Below are 20,210 nucleotides of genomic sequence, written 5' to 3'. Positions count from 1 at the left end.
GTTCTGTTACGTCACATAGGGTTAGCTTACAATAATGTCAGCGTTTGCCGAAACCAGTGTTTGCGGAGTTCTAATGGATTAAAAATGAGGTACACCTCTGCTAAATAGATATGATAGTCTTCATCAAAACCCAGTGTCCCAGTGTGCTGCTTTGTTGAGGAGTTGTGGAGTTTCAACGGGGCGTTTTCAAACGAACCACAAGAAGGCTGGCTCCACCCGTGTGTCAGGGTGGCCCGGTAACCAAAACGAGCTCTACTGCTGAACGGTGAGTTTTATAAGAATCGAAACTTTTCCCCTGCTGTCGGTGCACAATCCCCGAATACACGTAACAGAAAAAAAACTCGGTCATGTCACATAAATGTATGTTTATTTTCTTGTCTAATCTTAGTGTTTTATATATATTTTTATAGATGTATTTTTAGAAGCAAGTACAAAAACCTTACCTGACAGTTACGGAAGCCCTACGTGGACACGCATGCATACAATTTATTAACTCATAACTTGCATTTTAAAGCACAAACAAACATAAAAATAGTCTTAACTTACCTCATAGGATTGGGTGATGGAAAAAAATCACGTTGTGTTTCTTTCCAAAGTAACCAGGCTTCTATTTTGTTATCCAAACTGACAGAAAGTTACCTGTTGACACAAGAAAACTACAGATAATGAACTTCAATTATCCACTTTAATCTGAAAACCAAGTTTGCAACACTGATACAGCAAGTTAAATAAGTCAAGACCTCAAGTAAACCTAAATGACTCTGAGTAAATAAAATGTATGTCTAAAATAATGTTTTAGTAGCGCATTGTTAAAATGTATGGAGTTGTGATTGATGCAATAAATCAAGCATTGTCAGCTTTATGTTCGTTTACATAGTCATGATGGCCGTGTCTAAAGGTCAGATTCAGCTTTCTCTACAAATGTCTTTGATCTTAAAGGCAGAATTCTAGAATGTTGTCTTTGATCTTAAAGGCAGAATTCTAAAATGGTGTCCTTCATCTTAAATACAGAATTCTAGAATGTTGTCTTTGATCTTAAAGGCTGAATTCTAGAATGTTGTCTTTGATCTTAAAGGCTGAATTCTAGAATGTTGTCCTTGATCTCAAATGCAGAATTTTAGAATGTTGTCTTTGATCTCAAAGGCTGAATTCTAGAAAGTTGTCTTTGGTCTTAAAGACATCATTCTAGAATGTTGTTTTTGGTCTTAAAGGCAAAATTCTAGAACGTTGTCTTTGGTCTTTAAGGCAGAATTCTGAGAGAAAAAAGGTAGGGCTTAAAAATAATCAGTAGCCCAAACCATCTGTCATATTAAGTCCATGACTGACAGCTGTGTTGACCAATGAGGCTCCTGCAGCTCTGTGTGCACTGGTTATCAGAGTAGAGGAGGAATGGTGAGAGGAAACGTAACAAACACAAACAAATTTCTTTATTATTTTGGTATACATTTAATTAAATGTAACTAGATATTTCAAAAAAGTACGATAGCATTATTTATTCACCCTTTCTCTCTCCCCACACTTTTTGTTTCAATGGAGGTAGGATCCATAATTTCTGGTGCGTTCCAGGAAGTCAGGAAATCTAAACGCTGATTGTCTTTAGTGACAAAGCATCAAGCAGTTTTGTGTTTCAGTGTAAATGTTTGATCTACAACAGATTGTTAGCTGCTCTTCATGCATATATCCGTTTATAGAGCAAAATAAATCCTCCTCACATTAACAGCCATGAGAGGCGGGGTGTCATTACGCTGGATTGTGTTCCTCCTGCTTTTGCTCTCCATACATAGTTTTATTTTTCAGCTAATATGAATGATCGATATAACTCAGACTGCAAATCTTTAATTACAGAAACCACAACATATGTAGTTGTTCTGTCATATTTATAGTCTACACAATGTTTTATATTGTTAAATGCAAAAAAAGGAGGTTTGTTCTCCTTGTATGATTTAATGTTATTTTACACACGCTTGTCACGCGTTTCCATCAGAGAACCTCTTTGAAATTCATATTTCACTTTGTATCACGCTGTACCTTTAACCTTTGAAGGTGTCTCCTCTGAATTCCCTTTGCTTTATTCCTCTGTGTGTTTTGTCCTCTTGGCCAGGCCCACACACACACACACAAACACACAACAATACTCTACGCAGTGTATGCATGAGTGGTGTCCACTGAACTCTGGCTACGCCACAAGAGAGCTTTAGAGAAAAATGGGAGTGAGGGAATGATTCACTCACTGTCTCTCTCTCTCCCAAACACACACACACACACACACACACACACACACACACAATGCACACACACAATGCACACACACACGCACACACACACACACACATGTTCACAACAAATATAAAAAACCCAGCCTGGGACCGCGCTGCAGGGCAGGGCTTGTACAACACAATGCATCAGTTTGAGTTTTATTCATGTGAATTTCTCATGTTTGACTTGTCAGCCCTTATACTGCTCCGTCCAACATAAACCACATTACGAGTGAGCGTTCTGTGGATGACATTACCACGGGCAAAGACAAAGTAACATGAACCAAACTGCTTCGAAAACCACCAGATATGTGAGGCAAACAGATCTCATGTAAACAGCATTATTAAAAAATCTGCAACACCAACTCACCAAACTGACATCAGAGAAACATCAACCTAATCTGTGTTAAAACACTTTCAGAGGAATCATCTATCCTTAACATGTTTATTATTATGATACTTTATTTTAGTCTGCAAAAGCCACAGTTCAATGATTCCCTCTGCACCATCAGTATCCATCCTCTGTAAGCATGGATACTGAGGGTCAAAGGTCGCTGTGACTAATTCGCCTTAAATTGGTTTCAGTCATAGACTGTATAAAATATGGACGTAGTATCCGTGACGTCATCCATCTGTTCCTGAGAGCTGTTTTGAAGCAAATCGACGGCGGCAGCCATATTGGTAATGCGGAACTCAACCAGGCAGAGTGTGACGTAGTGTGAGCCTCTTAGCCAATGGCTGTGTGTTTCCGACCGGGAGTCACGTCAGTCATGTCCTTATTTGGGCAAAACTCGTAATCCTAATATCTTCTGAACCGTCACGTTAGAAAAAAATTCACTCCCGTACAGTGTGTGCCATTAGAGAGATTAGCTTCATAGGGCCAAGCCGTTTTTTGAACCAGGCTGTAAACATGTTTATTAATGCTGCAAAGATCGTCTTTTTCCCATTCATATCTATGTAGTTTCCGGTGTTTCTGCAGCCAGCCTCAAGCGGATTCTCGATGTATTGCAGTTTATAGCACTTCCGCATTGGCTTCATCGTTTGAGATCGGAGTTTGCCGCTTGGTTTCAGTCCAAGCATGGATGCATGAGATCCAGTGCAGGATGGAGACAGGCAGAGAATCCATCAATTCAACTAAATGGATGTCAAAAATAACAGTACAGTAATTCCAACCTGGTGTGTGTGGCAGACAATAAGCACAGTCTGTGCAACCAGTTTTTGCAAGGTTGCAGAAAACAGCACAACAACTTCTCTGTGAAAATAATGACCAGATTCAGAGCAGAGCTGGGGATTCTCGTTTAACGGTCTTATTACGACGAGTAGAAACAGAAGTGGAGAGAACTCAGGGTGAGGTAATGTTATCAGTATTATAATCAAACATTCAGGTGAGCAAAGTACCTGTTTGAACCTGACAAGAACATAAAGTGTGTCATCTGAAGTCATCTCTGAAGCAGAACACCAAACATCTGTCCTCGTGTCGAGAACCGGTAAATGCCGTACAGCTATCAGAGCAGAATTCAAATAATGACACAAGCTAAATGTAAAGTTGTGTTATTTTCCAGGATAGTCCATGGAGTGTATTCTTCCAGGCTGACTTAGTGCCAGTGTGTGTGGGCGAGTCAAAGGAGACTCAGTGCGACAGAGCCTAACTGAGAAGCACTTCTGCCTCTCAACAGAAACAATAAAGGAGCTCCTCGGTATCTCCTGTGGCACGTGGGGGCCATTTGTTTTTGTCACAGGGCTGCTCAGCACCCTGCTAATGTGCTTCCAGGATGCTGCTTTCGGCTTCTCCCTCGAGGCGGAAATCCATCCTAATTATTCACATTTTGAAGTGAGCTCCGTGGTGAAGACCTTCTCCCACGGTGCAGCTGGCGTCACATACATCTTAATAACTCACCGCCCTGAAAACTGCAGCCAGTCTGCCACACACTCGCAACAACTCTTTGTAAAACCAGTGCAGTGTGTACACCGTCTATTTATGGCCGTGTGTGTGTGTGAAAGCATGACATATTGAATCTTTTGTGTATGGAGTAGTGAGTTCATGACTGTACTTTGTTGGAGCGTAAGAGTGTTTTATGTCTCTTGCCACATGTTTGACATGCAGTACAGGCTGTGATTTATTTCAGGCCTCCAACTACATCCTCCTTCTCACATCGCGTGTTCCACTCATACTGAATTGCAAACCTTGGGATTTACACTTGCCTTGCTAGTGGCCCTGCACCTCAAAAACTTTTTTCTTTTGTGCATGAGTAAGTAGTGTTATTCTTCAACAACAAGAAAATGATTGCACTACCTGTGTGAACATAGGCATGGCATGGCATGGCATGGCATGGCAAGGCATGGCAAGGCAAGGCAAGGCAAGGCAAGGCAAGGCAAGGCAAGGCAAGGCAAGGCAACTTTATTTGTATGGTGCATTTCATACACAAGGGAAACTCAATGTGCTTTACATTTAAACATTAAAAGCATTGGAAACATTCAGACAAGCATAAAAGAGCACAATTAAAATGACAAATATAATAAAAAAGAAAAGAAAATGAAAATTAAGAAAATTTGCATTTAAAGTGAGTTAAAATGAGCTAAGATAGGAAGGCAGTGGCATATAAAAAGGTCTTAGTCTTTAAAAGAGGTGAGAGTTGGAGCAGACCTACAGCTTTCAGGGAGTGTGTTCCAGACATGTGGTGCATAATGACTAAACGCTGCTTCACCATGTTTCGTTCTGACTCTTGGGACTGAAAGCAGACCAGTACCTGATGAGCTCAGAGGTCGAGGTGGTTCATAAAGTAGTAGCAGATCAGCAACGTATTTTGGGCCTAAACCATTCAGTGCTTTATAAACCATCAGCAGGATAAAAGCTGCAGTTCATCGAGGATCTGCTTGAGGCTGGCTCCGGAAGTACTGGAAGTCACATACACATGAATGGGAAAAAGGCGATCTTTACAGCAGAAATAAACATGTTTACAGCATGGTACAAAAGACGAGTGTAGTCTGGATAGCTAATTTCTTGATGTCCTCTCACTGTGAGGGGCGTGAATTTTTTTCTGACGCGGCAATTTCGAAGATATTGAGATTACTAGTCTTCCAATGAGAGGCACAGCTGCCTGTGGGAACACTGTAGCTGTTGGCTAGGAGGCTCAAAGCCCGCCTCTTTAAGTCACAGTGGCTCAACAGAAGCAATATGGCTGCCTCTGCCTCTGCCGATTGGCTTCAAAACAGCGTTCATAAACAGATGGGTGATGTCATGGATACTACGTCCATATTTTATACAGTCTATGGTTTAACTGAAAGCACTGTGACATAAATCAGCATTATAAGACTTAACTATAATGACAGAAACCATGTCTGACAAACATTTATTTGACCTGTATTATAGTTTGACCTCTGCCCCTTCTGTTTACATGATGGAGGAGGGGTTTATGACCTATACTGCAATGAGTCAGCAGGGGGAGCTCTAAATATTTTGGCTTCACAGTCACATTTTAACATACAGTCCATGCCGGCCACTTATATCCCTTTCTAAGCTGCCGAAACATTTAACAGAGTAGATTCTCACAGTATGAATGTTATTGTGATGGTTACAGTGATCATTCTTCATGTGGATGATCCTCATGCTCCTGTTGAGAGAGAAATAAGCTGAGGATAATTAAAACAACTTGTGTTGGCTATTAATCAAGTTTTAATATCTGTTAATTAAAAAGAGATTTTCTGATATTTACAGCCTTTCCTCTTATAATGACATTATTCTGCTTATTCGTTTTAATGCTTGTGTTTATTTTTCATCGCCTTTTTGACTGTTATTCGCCTTTATTGTATTATCTCCTTTATCTGTTATGTGGCCTTTATTTGTATTTATTACTTCTACTTCTTTGATTGATTTTATCTATTTTTTATTGCCATTATTTACTCATTTATTTTCTCTTTTCTGTGTTTCCGCTCTGCAGCGTTTTATTTCTTTCTCGTGTTGTTTGGGTTAATTTGCTCATAATCTCTTGTCTTTAAAGGTTAATATTCAAACATAGCCTTCACCCTGCTGTTTTTTTTTCAGAGGTAGAGACTTTGCTTTATTTACAGTTCCCCTCTTCAGTTTATCCGTGCAATAATGTATGCAATAAATTGTACATATCTCAGGAAAAAGACCTGACTTTATAATTGGGTTCGCTGATGATGATTGAAATGTGTGAAGTTAAAGAAGAATATCTTCGGGCCTTATTCAAACAACCTAAAATGCATGGTCTAGAGCAGTGTTTCTCAACTGGTGGGTCGCGACCCAAAAGTGGGTTGCGGACTCGTTTTGAGTGGGTCAGGGGCCTTCGGCTGGGGAAAAAAAAGTAAATAAAAATTGTGACACCATGCTTTTTACAGTGTAGAAGAAGACAATCAAAGTCATTTTTTTTCTTATGGGAAATAAGCATGGCTAAACGCAAATAATACAGCAACTACATTAAATATGGACTATATTATATTGATAAAAAAGGACGACAAAATCCTCAGTGTGTTGTGTGCACCGAGGTGTTGGCAAGTGAGTAGTAAGTATGAAGCCGTCAAAATTAAAGCAGCATTTGGAAACAAAACACTCTTCTCTCTTTCAATAGCATAATTTTTGTTCTAACATGTTATGTTATGCCAAAACTACATATTTTTGAATCTCTTTGAAACTAGGTCTCATTAGTTAGACTTAATTGTTTTATGTTTGTGCATAATATTCTTGAAACCTTGTGTTCCTAATATGCACTTTTTGATTTACATTAAAATGCAGCTAAAAGAATGTGAAAGGGCATAATTTTTCTAGCATCGCCACTTGCTGGTCGTTTTGGGTTTACCAGTACACTTGTTTATTTTGTGTGTTGGCATAATCTGATATTCTGTATCTCAGGTTCAAATTGCACTTTCTTTATATTAAATCAATTTGATAAATTGAAAAATGTTCCTTGATTTGGGTCGCGGCTTATCACTAAGGGGTGATGGTGGGTTCCGAAGCCAGACCAGTTGAGAACCCCTGGTCTAGAGCACATGGTGCAAAGTGAATTAGGGACTGTCCAACTGTTTAATGCTATTTAAACTGAGCATATCTGGGCACGAAGTGAGGTACAGGGACCAACAAGTTTGGATTAAGTCACTTGACTATTCAAAGGTGTGTTTTGAGCGTAACATGTGTCAAACCAATCAAAGTATCAAGCCAGGTGCACCTACAGGCCGACATGTTGCTATTAGGTGGTGTATTTCAGTCTCTCTACTTAAATCGACGGGGCTCGAGCAGGTACATTCAACTTATCTCCTCTATTGTACCTAAAAACACAGAAAACACACACCAGTCACTGCATGAGTTATGTTGAAGCATGGATGGATGTTATTTACTGAAACAATCCAGATTAGTGACTGTCCAAAGTAACAGATGTGTGTACATCTAGGCACAAGACACAGCAGCAAAACAGTATTGGACAGGATCTAATGATAACCCTGGATAGGTCTGGATAGTTCTTTCTTTATTAATATCTGGGGCACCATGGTTAGAGGTACTGAGAGTTATGTTGGGGATTGTGTGTGAGTGTCTGTTTTATGCATACATTTGAGAGAGCGTTATTGGATAGCTTGGTGATGTTTTGGGCCTGTGCAGGGCTGATGCGAAGCAGGTGTATGAGGAGATAGTGATCATGATTTAAGGAGGGAAGAAACACTCAGGTCTCTGAGCCCTCTGCACCAAAGAAACACTCAGGGTCACTGTGTCAGAGAAAACACAGCTGACCAACATACACACAGAGGCACTCGGGTGGATAAACCTTTACTTGCTATTCAAATGAGGGTGCTGGACGTCAAAATGAAAAGTGTACGACATGGCCCTTAAAGTGAGACTACATGCAGGTAAAGATGAAACGTATCACGTGAAAGGAAAAGGTAGTTATGTGAGAGGTAGATGCATTCAGCGTGTGTGTGTGTGTGTGTGTGTGTGTGTGTGTATGTGTGTGTGTGTGTGTGTGTGTGTGTGTGTGTGTGTGTGTGTGTGTGTGTGTGTGTATGTGTGTATGTGTGTTTGTGTATATGTGTGTGTGTGTGTGTCTGTGTGTGTTGGAGTTACATAAAAGTGTATATCCATCTCTGGGTGTGTGTGTGCGCTTGTGTATTATGTTAGATTGCAGAGTGCATACGTGAGGTCTATGTGTGTGTGTTGGCGGTGTGTGTATGTGAGTGTATGTGTGTGTGTGTGTGTGCCTGGACTCCAGGTAATTTGTTGGCAGGCTGTTCAAAAGAAATGGCTCTGAATTATTCACTTTCTCTCTCTGAAGAAAGATGACTTTTTTTCTCTCCTGGCTTTTAGGTTCCAAATTGAATTCTCCGTGGGCTCAATTGATTAGACCGAGGGATAGTTTAAAATATTGAAAAATCAATTTTAGATAGAACTTAATGTGACGATCAGTACAGTAAAATAAAAAGAGAGGCGATGCGGTAGGACTGAGAGAGCTGCAGCTTTGTGAGAGAGAGAGGAGCACAGTCAGCTCCATGGAAGACTCTGAGGATGATAAAGGCTTTCTTAATTTAGCTCGCTCTTCAATGATGGACGTTTCAATAAGAGAAATCATATCTGCAGTCTTCTTAAGTGGAAGATGAAATATAAAAACATCACATTCAGAGTACTGAGAGATAAACGAAGCTGAAGGCTTGTTGATTTGAAGATGTTTTTAACATTCAGGTGTAGTCGAGGCTCACACAGGGTCTGTAACGTCTGCTTTTTAAGACAGAGAGTTTTATAAGAACTGATTGCTGTTCATTTTTATGAATTTAAACCACTGTGAAGAGTTTTAACTGACTGAAATTTATACTGAAGCATCTTTGTGGGTACAAAAGAAAACAAGAAAACCAGTAACAAGACTATTTCCATATTGTTAATGCCTGAATACACTGTAAGGAGGTAGGTGACAGACCAGAGGACTGTGAACACGCTTAAAAAACAGCCTTTCTTTACATCTTCAGCAGGAAGTAGTCTCAATGAGTGTTTGGCTTTTAAAATGAAGCAGGATGAGGATTTATGTCAGAGAAAAAAACATTTTGAGATGTTCAAGATGAGATCAGAGAAGCGAAAACATGTACAGGGGACAGGGGATGCAGAAATTAACACAATCAGAAAGTTTGATAATCCAGGCTCTAGTCCATGTTTTAAAAAAATGTTATTTTCCTGCACAATCCAAAACAAAACATTGAACACAATGCACCTTATATTGATGAAGTAAAGCGCATGTGAAGAAACTGAAGATTTGCACTTCAGTATTTGTTTTTTCAACCAGTGGCAACCTCCATTCTTGAGAAATGAGGCCAGTTTATGTCTTAATAGCTCAATTCTGTATCAACGCTGAGGTCTGTCATCCTCAGGACTGAAACGCACACACTCACTTTGATTTTAAATAGCACTATAGCAAAGTTTTTGCAGTGTTTTAAACTGTATTTTATTATTTTTATTAGCTTACTTCTTATCTTTTTCTAGCTTTCCTATGTTTATCTGTTGTTGTCATTGCTAGGGTCTGAGAGAGAAACGTAATATCAAATCCTCAGTATGTCTAGTGCATACTGCACGTTATTTGACAATAAAGAAGGCTTTGAACTTTTTGAACTTTTAGCAGACACTGTACGCGGGTAAACTTTTTTAGAACTTGTTCATTTTGAAGATATTAAACTTACGAGTTCTGCCCAAATAAGGGCAGACTTGACTGACAGGCAGGCACACTGTAGATGTTAGCGAGGAGGCTAAAAGCTGTCTCTTTACCTCACACTAGCTCGACAGAAGTTAGGTTGAGTCAGCATTTCCAAAATGGCGACCACCGACTATAGGCTTCAAAACTCTGCTTGTCATCACAGAGACTATATGTCAATTTATTATACAGCCTATGTTTTCAACACTAGAGTTTGCCAACAGAAATTACAATTTCGTTTAAGAAACATTTTATTTATTTATTTTAAAATGAGGCTTTGACAAGTTAACTGAAGTTAAAAAAAAAAATTAAAACACGTGAGATTAAAATGTCTTAATGCTTCGGCCCTCCAGGTTTGCATAGTGAATTCCTGCACTTTACGTACAAAACCTTAGTATTTGTTCATGACAAACATTTCTATATGATCTGTTCCTCACACCAAAACCATCATTTTGATAAGTGTGATTACATTTTCTCTTTGCAGACCAGGAGAATTTGAAATAAATACTAATAATCAATTTAAATCTGAGTGAACAGAATAACAGGAGATGAAGACCTCGCAAAACATTCAGCACGATGCAATGATTACAATTTGTCTCCAGCCATGAATAACAAGTCTGAAAGCCTAAAACCCCTGAAGAAACACACAGGACGTGATGACCTTGGTGTCCTGCAGCTGTGCTCTGTTTGTGTCTCTGCTCACTTTTAATGGACATCCTGATAAAGGACAAAAAAGGTTTAAAATCACCTTAAATGTAATTGATTTAAAGCTCTGACAAAAAGCCTGACATCACATGTTTTATCCTTTCTTATCTTCGTGACGGTTTATCTTGCATATTTATCCAGAATGCCTCAGGATGAGAGTAGAGTTAGCACCTAGACGTGGCTGTGCTCGTGATTTGTGATTTAATAGTAATATACAGCTCAGGAGGAACCTGTTTGCGTTTTTCAGATAATCAATTTGACAGAGACTAAACGAACAGATTGATTTAAAGCAGCGAGCAGCAGACACAGCTGCACCGGGAAACTTCATCCATCAGTGGGCACAATTGCTTTCTTTGGCGTGTCGCAGGTACGACATACTCCATCACCTTCCACAGAGAGAGCAGTCACACTATCAGCTGCAGGCTGCTGCACCAACACCACACTGACTGATAAACTGGGATTCAGACAGAGTGCACAATCTGAGCAATATCAGAGTCATTGCAATAAAACTGTAATTTACAAAGATTAAAATATCAAGATTCAACATGAAAATTCACCAGAACATGAAACTGAGGAGGCCAAAATGAAGCACTTTGAGTTTCTCTTTCATTTAATCTGCAGGATATTAATTTTACACTATAGCGTGCGTCATTATGTGATCCATAAACCAGACTTTAATACCTCAGTAACTGTGGAATGAATTGCTGTGAAATCATATCCCAACATTTATCCTCCCCTGAGTCTTACTGACTTTATTGATCCCTGAACATTAAATGTTTCCTCAGTCTTATCGTCTGATGACTCTATATGCCTCTGGGAACAATGGTCAACTTCTCAATATTTCCAGCATCGCCAGAAGTTAATGATAAATGAGTTCAAGCCAGGTCTGTGTTTCCTTTCTCGAGAGGTGACTGCTTATCAAGATTGAATGAGAATGTCTGCAAACTAAAGTCTGTCATTTCCTGATTGATTACATCCCCCAGAGGAGCCCCCGTTCATCTGTTTGTGGTTGGTCTCAGTTTCACTGTAAACAGTGCGTACCACAGAGGCTTCCTTCAGTGGTATGAATCTGAAACAGAAACTGATTAGAGACACTGATGTTTTTTTAGGTCTGACCTTCACTGAATGTTTTTTCTCTGAATTCTGACATTAAAGACAGAATTCTAGAATTCTGTCTTTGATGTCAGAATTCTAGAATTCTAGAACACCCGCTGTTGCTCTCCATACAGACTGTTTTCCTGCTAACACCAAAGCCTGCTGACACCTGATTGGTTGATGCTACTCAGACTACAGACAGAGACCAGAACCCTTCTCAGAGGTTTCCATTTATATGCGCCTCACCTCTGATAGTATGAACATAATTATGGCTAAGTCGGCAGAGAGTAACTGTGTGAAGTAACAATCCAGGTTCCATACGGGTTGATAATGACTATGTGAGCACTCTGAATTACACAAACTGTTCCTTTAATTCTGATCAATAGTTTATTTCTAAATAAGAATAACATTGAATCAACAGTTTCTAATATGGACTTTGGGAACAAATAGAGGGCGGTTTGAGTCTACATGGGGATCTAATTCATTAAATAAACTCACGACTTCTGCCAAAACTTGGTGATTGGATTGGATCAAATTTTCTCCACCAAAGGTTTGTTTCTCTAAAAGGCCAAACAGGCTGGTATGCAGCCGTGAGAAGCTCACATTGGTTTTAATAGTCTGCATGAAATAAGACGCTTTAGGTGTTATGAGAGAAGAAAAAACAGCATCTGTTAAACACAAAATATCAATTTCAGCACATTATCGTCCCTCAGAAATGCACGTTCTTCTTGCAATTTGAGCCATTTGTAGAATGAGTGACTGAACACAAGACTAAATTTATTTGAGATAAATAATGTTTTGTGCAACTACTGTCATGCATCAGTTGTCACAGTGAGTCTCCATCTGCATAAACAAAATCCCCCCGCCAATTAGATAGACGACTGGCATTTCTCCCTGCAGCTATCACTGTGAAACCACACTCCTCCCAGAAAACCCATAATATTTCAGTTTTCCAGGAAATAAATACTGCTTCTCATGTTTCAGAGGCCGGAGAAATATAAAGTTAAACTGGATTACATTTGAAAGAATTCATTTAAACAGTATTTTGGTGTTACCATAATTCAAATCTTACATGAGAAGAGTTAATCTCCTTACCTTAGATGCGGTTTTAACCATATGTTTAATACTTTTAGGACATTTAAGAGGCTAAGATTTTTGTCTTTGCTGAAACTTTTATAAAACTAGAAGCACAGGCTGTATAAGTGCCCTAAACTCCCACCCCTGACGTTAAAACATGGAAATGCACACCCATGGGACTGTTAGCTTTTACCTGCTGCAAGTATTACTCACTTAGAAAACAATATAGTCCTCCCAATGACCAATTCCAGCATCATAAATGTTTAAGGGAGTGGAAAATGAACCAATTTACAGTTCTGTTGGCGGTTCATCTGAGCAGGGCGGCGATTGGTTGAGCTGGCAGAGAGGGAGGAGATGTGGGGGGAATTTTAAGTGACAAGAGTGATACAGAGTGAGCAGGGTGAGGAGTGTACAGAGTCAAAGAGGCCCCTTCAAACCCTCCATAAACTGAAACCTGCTGCATGGTGCACATAAACACAAGCTGTAGTTAAACTTAAGCTGATGTTTCTGGGTCTTCAGAGGACATCGAAATGTTCCACAAAGAGACACATCCTGCAGCTTCAGAAAGTCTACAATCTACAGTTACATATTTAAAGCTTCATGCTTTTATTCTGAAAGGATAGGACAGAGGATAGAAACTGGGAGAGATAGTGGGGTGTGACTTTCAGGAAAGGTGCTGCAACCCAGGCTGCACACTAAAGCAGGGGTTCCCAATCTTTTCAGCCCACAAGCCCCAAAATATATGGGTGCCGAAGTCTTGCGACCCCCACTGTTCCTCAAACTGATTTGATGTGGCTTAAATTAGCTGGTCTGCAGAAAATGAGCCTACATATATGAGCATGTGTCTGTGTTTCCTGTGCCGTTATGAATTAACCTACTGCAACTGATGTTTTTGATAATTAACTGTTCACTAACCCTAAACTTAGGAGTCATCTGGCAAAAAGAAAGGCAGAAAACTCATTACATTTTCTATTTTCAAGGTTTTATTCAAGCTTAGCTACTATTTTTGTCAATATTTTTTACTATAATGGGTAAAATGTACTATTTTTTGATAACTTAGAAAGAAAAACATTCTTGAAGACATCTCACGACCCCACCATTTGTGTCTCTTTGAGAACGCCTGCACTAAAGGACTCTGTACATAGGGTGCATGACTCAACCTCCAGGCCAAACTGGCACCCCAGCTCAGCATGTTGGAACAGATTACCAAACCTGATTTAATTCCAAAAACAGAAGCTTGGGGTAAATTAAGTAAAGTGGTAAACAAACATCCACCCATAGAAATGATACAAATTCAGCAGCAGCGACTCTAGCTAAGACGAGTGAACTCTGTCGGCCTGCAGAGGGGGCGCACTAGGCGGAACAGCTTGTTTTTTTTTATCAGTAAGTAAGTAAGAGACAAGTAGCCGTACAGCTTTCTAGTGCAAGGAAATCCAAGTATGCAAAAAAATGGTGTTACTCCGACTTCTTCTTCGTTAGTGTTTGTTTGGGACAATACGTATGGGTCTCGCCCCGGGATACATCGCAGAAATGCTAACAAATTATAAGCCATCTCACGGCCTTAGATCCTTGGATGGAGCATCTTTGGTCGTTCCAAAGTCGAGGCTCAAATCCAAAGGGGATCGTGCTTTCTCCGTCAGAGCCCCTCGACTTTAGAACGACCTCCCCAAGGAGATAAGGCACGCAGAGTCAGTGACATCTTTTAAATCTCTTCTTAAAACCCATTTTTACAGACTTGCTTTTATGTGACTTTATCTTTCTAACCACTTTTACTTCTATTTTATTATTAATTTAAGTTTTTATCCAACTAATTCACTGTCTTATATTTTATTAGATTATTTTATTAGATTGTTTTAATTTATTATTATTATTTTTCTTTTATTATTTTAATGTTCCTAATTCATCCTTTGCACTTTTTCTAATTTTCCCGATGTGATGTCGTTAATAACTCTGAAAACCCCTTTTATTGCCCTTTTAATGCTTTTATTTGCTTCTCCATTTTTATTTATTTATTTATTTATTTTTATCTGTTTACCCTGAAAAACCTCTCAACAATGATTTACTGGTCCATTGTCACACCACTCCATACTGTTTAATTGACGTGTATTCCCTTAACCTCCTGTGTTGCATTTTGTTTAGCATTGATCACATTTTCTCCTTCCTGTCTGTCAATTTGTCTACTCTGCTATTACGCTTTGTTTGTCAAAGCACTTTGTGAACATTTGTTTTTGAAGGTGCTATATAAATAAAGTTATTGTTGTTATTATTATAATACCGTCACAAACGAGCAGTCGTTGCAACCACCTGATTCGTCTGACCAAGTGCAGCTTTACGGACAGATTCTCAGGAAACATCATGATTCTGAGAATGTTCTCAGACTTTCTTCCTCAGGAGAACTCTTTGTTTCCTGGAAGCTTTGTAAACACAGAGGCTGAAGGATGAGTCAGCTCTAAGGTCTGAGAACACCTGCAGGTTTCATGTCTCTAAATGTGAACTCACTCAGCATCAAGAATGACTTGTTCCTGCAGCACAGAGTTATGTCTCCACATGTGCAATGAGCATGCACCAGTTGGCTTCAGATTTGTGCCACTGGTGGAGGTAGATGTGTTATCCATCTTTATTCCATCCCTCCATCTATCTTGAAGTGTTTGTTGTCTCCCTCTCTCTCTCGTGTTTGTGTGTTTGTCCCGGACCAGCAGCTGTGTACTCTGCATCCTCTGTTGTTTTTCCAGAGCAGCTGTGGAGCTCGGGTTGAGTCGGTGTTGGAGAGCGCTGCAATGCATCTAACCTTCATTTGACTGGAGGATTTGCTGCCTGCCAACTGCCTCATGAAAGGTTTGTTGTCACTGACTGATATTGTGTGCTGTCTGGAGCTGAGTCCATTGTTGTGCCAATAGAAGGGGGATCTGTGAAGGACTGATCGGGGTTCTCACTCCTCCGTCAAAACAACACTGTCTGTGTTGCGAGGTGAATGTTATCAGAGAGATGTCCACAAAGACAAACAGAGAGCGATCAAGCAGACCTTTCAGGGTTTCATATTTTTTTATTAGCACTGAGCTGAAGATATTTGTGGACGTTTCCAATAGAGGGTATTCTGAGAGAACATTAAGCCCTGGTTGCCATAATCGTGAAAGGATAATCACAGGGTGACATGCTGCGCTCTTGTCAAAGGGATTTCTGAAGCAGTGTGTGGCTAATTCAAACTCCCAGAAGGACCCTATGTAACGTGATTAGATGGAAGAAGAGAGTGGAAAGAAGAAGTATGGGAAAGGAGGAGGAAAATCGGAATAACGGATATATAAAACTATGGAAAGTAAAGTTCTCAGTTTAGAAAGTAAAAAAACTAAAGACACGAAAAAAAAAAGAAATTATCTTTTCAGTTCCTTTCATTAACCAAGGAATCAGCTGCATCAAAACTGCAGAATGCAACATGCAGTCCTAATACACCTGAAAGAGATAAATAAATATATATATATGTATAAGTAAATTGAAGCAGGAACAAAAGTACACAGAATAAAGTAAAACATCCACATTATCAAAAAGTGAATAAAGGGAGGTTTCATTCCTGATGTAAGAACAGAAACATACCTGTAATGGCTTTATCCTGTAATGCAGGTAAGCTGCACTGCAGGCAAATGATCCTACAGATGTTTGTTTATATGTCTGTTAAAATATCTACAGATAACTGGAGTGCTTTGCCCTGAGATGTTTTAGTTAAGTTTTATATTTTGGTTGTTATTTTGTGGTTTCGCCTTCTGTGTCATATGGTGTGTTTCTATTTTTCTTGTCTGTGTATTTCTATCCGTGTTTCTTAGTTCATCGTTTCCTGTTTTATTTTGTAGTTCTCGTTCCCTGTGTGTCTGGTTTAGTTTTACTTCCTGTCCCTGTGTGTTTCCCTCCATGTTGATTACCGACAATAGTTTCACCTGTGTCTCAAATGAGGCCATAGTCACAAGCAATGACCACATGAACACCTGCATCTTATCGTATTCACAACATCGTGAGTCAAAACTTTCTGAAATCATCGAGTTGGGATGTGTCTGATGACATCCCCGGAAATGGTAGAGCCCATGGACTCCAGTTTCACTAAAACACATTACATTATTATGTAGCTGATCGGGTCGTTAGTCAGAGGAGCGAAATTAGCTAACATTAGTGAGAGCACAGATATTACAGAATGGTTTGATTAACGTTAGCCACATACAGGACTAAGAGGAGCCATGGCAAGTGTTAATAGATCGTTAAATTTGTTCTCTTTTGATTTGTTCCTCTGCATGGCATTTCAGCACCTGAAAGAAATTGTCATATTAGCATTTCTACTTATATAGCGAGGAGGACAACGATTTAACTTTTGACGTTCATGTAGCCATCACCTAGCAGCGGTGTTACCACTTAAACACCAAGCCACTCATTCACACAACTTCATGACTTTATGAGTTCCATTTGGAGGCAGCACTCTTCTGTTTCCTTCCTTCAGTGTCAGGTTGTTGAGTCTTACCTCTGCGTTCTCCCGTGTCTTCCTTTTGTGAACTCTAGTGTTTCTTGGGTGGATTTTTGCATTTTTGTTATTTTCCTTAGTTGGACTTTTCCCACAAGATTTAGTTTTTTGGACTCTTGCAAGTAAGTTTTCTAGGTTTTGCCTTTTTTTTTTGTTTAGGGTCCTCTACTTTCGTTTGAGTAGAACTTATATTGTATTAATGTCACAGAATGTGATCTGTCTTTAAGCACAGAGAAGAAGAACAAGCGCAACCAGGACTGCAACTGCAACCGTAACCGTAACCGCAACTTGGGAGAGAATAAAAATGGATTGGATGTTCTTCAGTGTTTCAAACAAGGAGAACACGACTGCAACTTGCAAAATATGAGCTGCAAGTATTCAGAGAAGAGAGACAAAAATCCTCGAGTTTTAGAACAAAAAATCTTTATGTCCCCTGAAATGTCGTCATCGCAACAAAGATGTGTTGAAGAAATATGAAGTAGCAGCTACAATTAGCATTAGCACCAACAATAGTCCTATAGTTCTGATTCAGCAGACATTTGAGAGCTGCACATGGACTTGATCAGTTAATTTATTAAACATTTCAAAGTAGTTTTAAGTTTTTAATTCCGTTGTAATCTTTAGGATGGAGCTCACATGGCATTGATTGGGACTTTATAACCTTTATAATATATTTATAATAAATTTAATACAATATCATGCTTATTGTAGGTAAATTAAAGGAAAAGACAGTTTTCTTTGTGTCTGAATCTCCTGAGTCGAACATTTCAACTCTGGTTTAAACCGGTCTGAGGTACCTCGTGCCCTTCATTGTGGTTGTGTTGATCTACAAACAGATAAACAGAACTCACAGCTCCGTCTGTATCTCATCTCTGTCTGCTCTCGGCGCAGGCCTGAATTAAACACGGCTCCATAAAATGTGAACAGAGGCAACGGGACGGGACGGTCGATACGCTTTAATCCCTTTCCTGCTCTCCTCTCGTCCTCCTCCTGCAGGTTTCGTCTGCCAGCTAAATACAGCGTGGCTCTCATCTCCGTGTCCTTCAGAGCCTTTCTCCCAGCTGAGCGCCACTTTGGCCGGCTAAACACTTACTTTCTCTCTTTCTTGCTCTGGCCTCGGCCCCTCCGTGGGTGTCATCCTGTTCTCCTGAGGCAGCTGTTTGTAGTTGTTCAGCATGTGTGTCTGTGATGTGAGCATCGTGCAGCGTGCAGTTAACAGCATGGACTGCATTCCCTGACCTGCGTTTAGCCTTCTTACTGAACCACTGAGTTTACAGGTGAGCGGCTGCGTTTGACCTCCAGACTTCTACCTCACTGCTTCAGCTAGCACGACCTCCTGGCTTTGCTTTCAGCAATGTCTGCAGTTTAAGAACAAAGCTGATGCAAAAAACAGCAGTTCCTAAAGGGTCCACTTGAGGCTGTCTCAAAACACCAAGGAACGCCTATTAGAGCCTGTATCAAAGGTCTTATCTCTCCCTGAAGGGGTCCACTGAGATTTTTGTTTCATGCAACCAGTCCTCTAACTCTGCACAGCTCATATCATGTCCTGTTTTGAGTTTGCTTCTTGTCTGTTTTCTTCAATTTGGTCGACGTCCCTTTCATTCAGCTCCTTGTCTTTTAACGTCTCACGCTTGTTCCTGTGTTTCCCTTTTTCCTCCCTCTTCTTCTTTCCTTGGCTGGTTTCCTTGGCCTCAGCTCCACCTGTTTTTTGGTTTGTGCATGTTGTATGTTAGTTTGCATGGATCAGATTTTTTATGCTACCTTTGGACTGGACATTAAGATTTGCCTGTTTATCACCTTCACCTGCTTTATGTGAGCTGTGGGTTTGAGTCCACACCTACACATTAAAGCTCCAGGAGAGCTCGGCCTGATTGTCCCGGCACAGAGCGATGATTTTGTGATCAATTTATAAAGTATTTTACATTTTTACTCCTCTTAACTCTGCTGTTTGCACGGCTGCAGCCAAAGATTAGACTTCCTGCAGGTTTTAAAATGACTTCTACCTGACTGGGGAGCAAATCCAAATGAAAGTATAATAACAAACACATCTGTACTTATGTAAATATCGATTTGCTCTGAAATAAGATGGGGTTTTTTTCTGTTTCCCAGGAGACACAGCGGCTGTCTGGGTGGAACAGTTTGACTGAAGGCTGCAGAGATATAGACCCACAACATCTTTTGACCCCCTCCAGAATGAACTTACCAAGACATGAAATAAAATAATCTAATTCTAAAGATGCAAAAAAAATCTGTGTTGTGAAGGTTTGAGCAGGGATCATGGATTGATGTTAAGATACCCTGAGTGTTCCTGTTCCTCCTCCTCCTCCTCGTCTTCCTCACTCCGGTTCACCTGATGGCATCTTGATGAGCCAGCAGAGCAACCCTCTAACAAAGTCCTGCTCCTCTTATTGGCATGGTGACTGCATTACAGGAAATATTCAGTGCACTCTAATCTGAATCGGCATGGCACAGAGCGCTCCTAATTAGTGTCAGGGCCAGCTAATTATAAATCAGCAAAAACCTTTGAATCTGCACAAATGAGAGGGAAGAGCAGAGGACAGGAGAAGACAAGTAACTCTGGTAACAGCATCTTCCTCTTTATTCCTTCTGTCTCCCTCCATTACACCTTCTCCCGCCTCTCCTCTGTAATCCGTCTCTCCGTGTCGCATCTCATCCTGCGGCTGCTGGGTATTGTAAGTCTGGGACAAAGCGCGGGTTGTGTGCTTGATCTGCTGTGGTATTTAGAAAGCTGATGTCACATGCATGGCAGTGGCCCTCTGTCTCATTAAGATGGAGCCGGCTGCTCGGCCTGAACCTCCACGGGAGAGCTCGGCAGTAATTGGTAATCAGAGAGGGACGGGGCAGGCATCCCTCGCTGGCTGCGTGACCTCTCCCTGCTGCTGG

At 40.2% G+C, this 20,210-nt stretch overlaps 1 long non-coding RNA gene across 1 annotated transcript; it reads left to right on the top strand.

The window, feature by feature from the left end:
• Nucleotides 1-15: 15 nt before the first annotated feature.
• LOC117822349 lies at nucleotides 16-19,541 on the top strand. Its single transcript, XR_004633158.1, has 3 exons — nucleotides 16-265; nucleotides 15,508-15,643; nucleotides 19,416-19,541. It is a non-coding gene; the product is annotated as an uncharacterized LOC117822349 (long non-coding RNA).
• Nucleotides 19,542-20,210: the final 669 nt, after the last annotated feature.

Source organism: Notolabrus celidotus, chromosome 12 (assembly GCF_009762535.1).
Source record: "Notolabrus celidotus isolate fNotCel1 chromosome 12, fNotCel1.pri, whole genome shotgun sequence".
NCBI classification, from domain to species: Eukaryota; Metazoa; Chordata; class Actinopteri; order Labriformes; family Labridae; genus Notolabrus; species Notolabrus celidotus.
Note: the sequence above shows the minus strand (reverse complement) of the source record. Positions and strands in the feature narration are given on the sequence as shown.